At 39.3% G+C, this 6,659-nt stretch overlaps 1 long non-coding RNA gene across 2 annotated transcripts; it reads left to right on the top strand.

The window, feature by feature from the left end:
• Positions 1-390: 390 nt before the first annotated feature.
• On the top strand, positions 391-5,794 carry LOC115043741 (uncharacterized). Of its 2 annotated transcripts, none has more exons than XR_003840745.1 (3): positions 391-913; positions 2,293-2,436; positions 5,436-5,794. It is a non-coding gene; the product is annotated as an uncharacterized LOC115043741 (long non-coding RNA). The 2 variants fall into 2 exon arrangements; XR_003840744.1 differs by having other exon boundaries at positions 391-961.
• The last annotated feature ends 865 nt before the right edge of the window (positions 5,795-6,659 follow it).

Genomic DNA, 6,659 nt, shown 5'->3' with positions numbered 1-6,659 from the left:
AAAGCCTAACCATTATCTGTGATAGGACGTGCCCATAAAAAGGATATAGGCCTACGTAAATGTCATTGAGATGATCAAAATTAAACTGTCGCATTGACAAAATAACAATTCAACACAAAAGCATGGTATTTATGTATTCATTCAAAAGTTTAAACCAATCAACAGGCGCGAAAATCATGAATCGAAATCATGATTTTGCAATTACCTCTTTTTCATTACAATCAATGACTGGTAGTACCAAATTAAATAACATATATTCAAACCAACATGGAAATCTTGTTTTCGCTGCAATCTCACTCAAGTCTTCTAAATTTTTGTACCACTTCGCTTTCCCTATATCCAGTTGTTCTGGTTTGGTCCTGTGGGCGGCGTCAGTTAACATGGCTTTTCGAGGGGGAACACGAATTCCAATGGGGAACCAAATCGGTTGACACACCGGCCCATTTACCGAGGGGGAGTTTCTGAAGATCCGCATGATGGTGTGTGATGTCTTGTGTCCGGATAGAAAGCAGATAATGACAAATGTAACCCTGAGTAGAAATAAGGTTGCTGATCGGGTTTGTGAGATGGCCACTGATTTGAGAACACAACTGAGTGAAAGAAGGAAAGACTTTCGACTTGTTGCATACTGTCTTGCTGTGGATGAAAGTATTGACACGACGAACACTGCACAGCTGGCCATCTTCATCTGTGGAGTGGACTCCAATTTGCACGTTACAGAGGAAATATTGGACATTAAATCAATGCATGGGACAACGACAGGAAAAGACATTCAAACGTATGTCAAAGTGTAACATGAAACTGCCCTGAGACAAACTTGTTGGACTTACAACAGATGGCGCACCGGCGTTGTGCGGCGAAAAATGTGGACTAGTGAGAAGGATGCGAGTAAAGATGCAGGAGAACAGTACTCGTGAGTTAACAGCATATCACTGCATCATATACCAAGAAATGCTGTGTGGTAAGATCCTAAAAATGGAGCATGTCATGAGCACTGTAACGCAAACTGTAAACTTTATCCGAGCTAAAGGTTTAAATCACCGGTAATTTCAGTTATTTATGCGGGAAATAGATTCAGAATTTGCCGATACAGAGGTGAGTTAGATGAGTCGGGGGAGAGTTCTCAATAGAGTTTTTGAGCTCAGCAAGGAAACCTGTGAGTTCATGGACAGTAAAGGAAAATACTCAAAAATTGGAAATGTGAGTTGGTGTTTCTTTCTGACATAACAGCTCATCTCAACGTCTTGAACCTTCAGCTCCAGGGACGTGGCCGCATGATCTCTGATATGTATGATGCGGTGAAGGCATTTCAAGTGAAGGAGCTCTTATGGGAGACACAAATGCACCAGAGCAACTTGCCTCACTTTCCCTGTTGCCAAGTAATGTTGAACCAAGTCAGCGCAACGGTGTTCCAAAATGCGCACTGACTTCGCAACCCATTTGTCGTCGATGTGGAAACTGTAGCTGTACAGATGCAGATGGAGCTGATTGAGCTCAAACCTTGTGCATGTTTGGTAGCACATATCTCTGTGAGAAGCTGTTCTCAGTAACAGTGGCGTGGCTACACCACACTGTGGTGTGCCAGGGTGTGTCAGTGCCACCCATAGAGACAGCTGGCACACCCAAAAATTTGATACATTATTACATGCATGTTGTAGTCTAAATCTAGACTATCAGTATGTAATCATGATGTTTAAAATAATTAAAAATAAAAAAAACGTTATTTTTGCATGTAAAAATTGGCATCAGGCGATGCGTCGCGACACCTGCACCTGCAACCTACTGATGAACTGTTTGCTTCGTATTCTGATATATTTGCCTGTTACAAGGTGCTCTGTGGAGCGCATTTTTTCAGTTGTCAATTGGATCAAAGCCATCAGCAGAGCGAAATGTGTGTGTGTGGTTATGTTTGTGTGATGTATTTGTTTAGGACATGCATAAAGTGTGGTTACTTTAGTACTTATGTGTAATATTATACTTATATATTATTGATTTGTTTGAGAGAACGTCATATGTACTCTCTTACTCTCCTTCAGTGAAGTATTTATTTAAATACGTTTCAAGAAAATTATGTTTACACCATGTTCTAGTTTTGAACTGTTTAAGGTCTGCACAGCTATAGTGTGGAAAAAGGAGACTAGCCATGCTAAAGTTGATTGAGGCCTGTGTAGAGGTAGAAATGAATGATGTTTTAACAGCGAAGCCAAATTAAGCTAAATTTCAATTTAAACTGTAAATTGTCTTTTTACACTTGATAATTTAATAATTTTAATTATTATTTGTCTGTTTCAGGTGGAAACTGAATTTGGAATTCAGTTGAGAAAATTCTAGACAAAGTGTGGTCTACTGTGCCAGACAGACACTTTAAGCTGCAGCTGAATTTTGATGGCTTACCACTCTTCAAGAGTACTAGTACTCAGTTCTGGCCAATCCTTGGTATGCTACAAGGACACACACAGAAACCAATTTTGATTGGAACACATTGGCCGGATATCTTCATGATTTTGTACAAGAGTTGAAAAAGTGGGGTTCTGTACGACCATAAAATGTTATTTGTCAATGTTGTTTGTGTTGTGTGTGATACCCCAGCCAGAGCCTTCATAAGAGGTGTGAAGTCACACAATGCATACCGTGGATGCTACAAGCGTGACCAAACAGGTGTCCATAAATCCAATCGGATGACATTTCCTAAGGTTAATGCAAGACGTAGAACTGATGACAGTTTTAGATAAGCAGTGGATGAAAAACACCATGTTCATCACTCACCTCTTGCAGATAAAGTCACACAATGCATACCATGGATGCTACAAGTGTGACCAAACAGGTGTCAGAAAATCCAATCCAATGACATTTCCTGAGGTTAATGCAAGACGTAGAACTAATGACAGTTTTAGACAAGCAGGGGATGGAAAACACCATGTTCATCACTCACCTCTTGCAGATGTTGGCATTGATAGGGTTGCCTGTGTAACCCAGGTTACAAGACCCTTATTAGTAGTCCAGCTCACCAGTTAATTAATTACATAAATTGAATGAATAGGATTTATGATTTAAAATCTTAAATATGTCAATAAATAGAAAAAATATCAATATTATCAATATTAATCAATATCAATATTAATATTAGCACAAGTTATTGTCTAAAAAGATTAATTTGTCTTATTTCAAGTGTGGCGAATGTGTTTTTTTTTTAAGTGTACAAGATCCGGGTGAGGAGTTCATGTGATGTAAAGTATCGTAACCAATCAAACGCCGTCAGGGCGTGCATGCAGTCGTTTTTTTTTTTTTTTTTTTGGTCTCTCTGCCGGACTATCGTCGAGGTAGCTACATGCTAACCCTTCGCTATGGAAATTGCTGTTGAGTAGGAGCCAAATAGTCCGATGTTTGTGTGATTTTTGTCATCAGCGGATCGTGTGTTTTGGTTACGGAGCAGAACCTGGATTATGAGAACCGTGTGTTCTGCTCGTGCCCGGGGTGTATGTGCGTAGATATTTGAGCCTCTGGCTGGGTCTTTTTCTTTGTATGGATTCCTAGGTTTGAGATTCTACAGGAATTCCTCATCATCATCTGTTGGGATTTTCCGCACTCCGTGGAGGTAGAAGGGGGTCTCGGTGGTTGTGGCAAGCACCTCTTGCAGATAAAGTCACACAATGCACAATGCTGGGATTTTCCCCACTCCGTGGAGGTAGAAGGGGGTCTCGGTGGTTGTGGCAAGCCACCCAAAAAACATAAGAAAATGTTTTTGTTATTTTACTTTAATTCAACATAATATAACACGCTTCAAAACTTACCAATTTGGTTGTGTGAGTCTCTGTTCTGTCACTTAATGCATGTTGCTAATACCCCTTTCTCCTGTAGGATCTAGGCTTCTGATTTCTCTGGTCCACAAGGCAATTAGTACGCTGATAACATAAACATATCTGTATCTCCCAGTCTTAACCTCAACAGTTGGAGCTAGGGAGGTTATACTTGCTTCCCGTATGATTATATGCATTTGGTTTGTCTCGGTGAAATGATTTGTGGATCAGTACCACTGTCATATTTAATCTACTTTTGCCTCTATGATTTCAGATAGACTTTTATCACTAAGACGTTACATCCCTATTGAGTTTACTCAAATGCCACAGGCACTGGCTGAACGATGCAGGTGGAAAGCTACAGAATTCCAACAATTCTTGTTATACACTGGTCCAGTTGTGCTAAGGGGTGTGCTAAAGCCTGAGATCTAGATAACTTCATGTTTTTGTCCATAGGTGTATATATTTTGACAAGTTCAAAGTATGAATGGCCTTGTTAATACTCTTTTGGTTTAATTTCTTCAACATTTTGGTCAGCGGTGAAGAATTTTAAGTTTATAATATTCACAGTCTGGTACACCTCAGTGAAGATGTCAAAATCCATGGAAATTTAGATCTCATATCAGCATTTCCATATGAAAACCTACTCTGAAAATTTAAGAAATTGGTTCGGGGTCATGCAATCCTTTGGCTCAGGTGATACGTAGATTATCAGAGATGGAAAATGGCAATTACAGTCCTGATGTTAAAGAAATTGAAAACCTGGATTAAGAGCATATGGATGGGCCAATGCCACAGTGCTTCTCATGACGGGTTCACAAGTTTAAAGTGCTTGCTTTTGATGGAATGGTTGTGAAATCCAATGAGACAGATTCTTGTATTAGAATTAATAAATTGATTGTAGTCCAAAACATTGGTGAAGATGAACAGTTTAGAGTGTGGAAAATAAATATAAACAGGTTGAACACTTCTTTACATATCCAGTTGACTCAAAAGAAATAAGAATTTATATGGTTTCCAACCTCTCCAACAGTGTCAAGTGTTTCATGTTTTCAAAAAATCTGCAGAAGTATGTGAGATTACCATTCCAAAACAAATTTGTTGTTGTTCCGCTCATGCATTTTAACTAATGAGATAAGATGAGCCTTTGTTGTTGAAGAAACAGATACAGGAAATCTTTCCTGCCACATGCCATCACACTGTATAATAACAGCTAAATAACTCTGGTCATTACTCACAGTCAATGTGCACTTTACTTTACTGTATATATTTTTTATTCCTATTGCATATATTTTTATATATTTTATTCCCTATGTGTAATGCTGCTGTTACATTGCAATTTCCCAGTCTGGGATAAATAAAGTATGTATCTATCTATCTATCTATCTATCTAAAAAGACATTGCACCAGCATACAATGTTACTGCACATAGTGCATTACAATATATTACAATAATACCTGCGTCCAGTTCATGATTGCCAATAAATTATTAAATACATACGATGACATTAACGATGAGATACAAGGCATCAAGAAAATAACTTCCAGGAAAGGGTAAGAAGCATCAATCCCTAATTTAATGATAATTCATTTCGTTACAACACATATTACAAGATTTGATTTGTATTTTTTCCACAGATTGGATTCATTGCCGGCTGCTCCAAAGAGCCCTATGCATATCCACCTTGCTAGAAGTCCCAACCTCCATCCCAGCAGTAGCAGCAGTTGTGATGGAGCAACTGACAATTGTCTTCAAGACCCTGCAGGGATTGAAAACCACTGATGAGGTTGAGATGGGCCTTGATAGAAATTTGTTGCCACTCAGACAGATTCTCTTCAGAACCTGGAGGAAAAGTTCTGAAGTAGCCCTGAAGTAGCCTCTTTAAAGAGATCTTTTATGTAATTGAGCCGTTCATTCTTGATTTGGTTAATCTGACTTTATTTCTGGGTTATGTACCTCAGGCACTTAAGACTGCGGTCATCAAACCCCAGCTTAAAAAGCCTAATCTTGATCCAGATGTTTTGGCAAACTATAGACCCATATCGAACCTTCCATTTATTTCTAAAATCATTGAGAAAGCTGTAGCAAAACAACTACACGAGCATCTGGATGGGAACAGTTTGTTTGAAGAGTTTCAGTCAGGATTTAGAGCCCATCATAGCACAGAAACAGCGCTGGTTAAAGTCTCCAATGACATTCTAATGGCCTCAGACGATGGATCAGCCTCCATACTTCTCCTTCTAGATCTTAGTGCTGCATTCGACACCATAGATCATAATATTTTACTACAGAGACTGGAACATGAAATTGGAATTAAAGGAACTGCACAAAAGTGGTTCAAATCCTACTTATCAGATAGACATCAGTTTGTTCATGTAAACAAGGGTTAGGGTTAGGGTTAGCTCCTCCTCATGCACTGTAGTCAGTCATGGAGTCCCGCAGGGTTCGGTACTTGGACCAATCCTCTTTACGCTTCATCTGCTTCCTCTAGGCAACATTATCAGGAAACACAGCATCAATTTCCACTGCTACGCAGACGATACTCAGCTGTACCTATCAATGAAGCCAAATGAAGTCAGTCAGATAGTCAGACTGCAGGCATGTCTTGAAGACATAAAAGTCTGGATGACTGGAAATTTTTTACTTCTCAACTCTGACAAAACAGAAGTTATTGTACTCGGTCCTAAGCACCTCAGAAAAATACTATCTAATCATCTCATCAGTTTGGACGGCATTACTTTGGCCTCCAGCTCCACTGTAAGAAACCTTGGAGTAATTTTTGACCAGGACATGTCCTTTGTCCCTCACATAAAACAAGTTAGTCGGGCAGCTTTCTTCCACCTGAGAAACATTAGGAAAAT

This window comes from Echeneis naucrates, chromosome 5, assembly GCF_900963305.1.
Source record: "Echeneis naucrates chromosome 5, fEcheNa1.1, whole genome shotgun sequence".
Classification (NCBI taxonomy): Eukaryota; Metazoa; Chordata; class Actinopteri; order Carangiformes; family Echeneidae; genus Echeneis; species Echeneis naucrates.
This window is presented reverse-complemented; position numbering and strand designations above follow the sequence as displayed.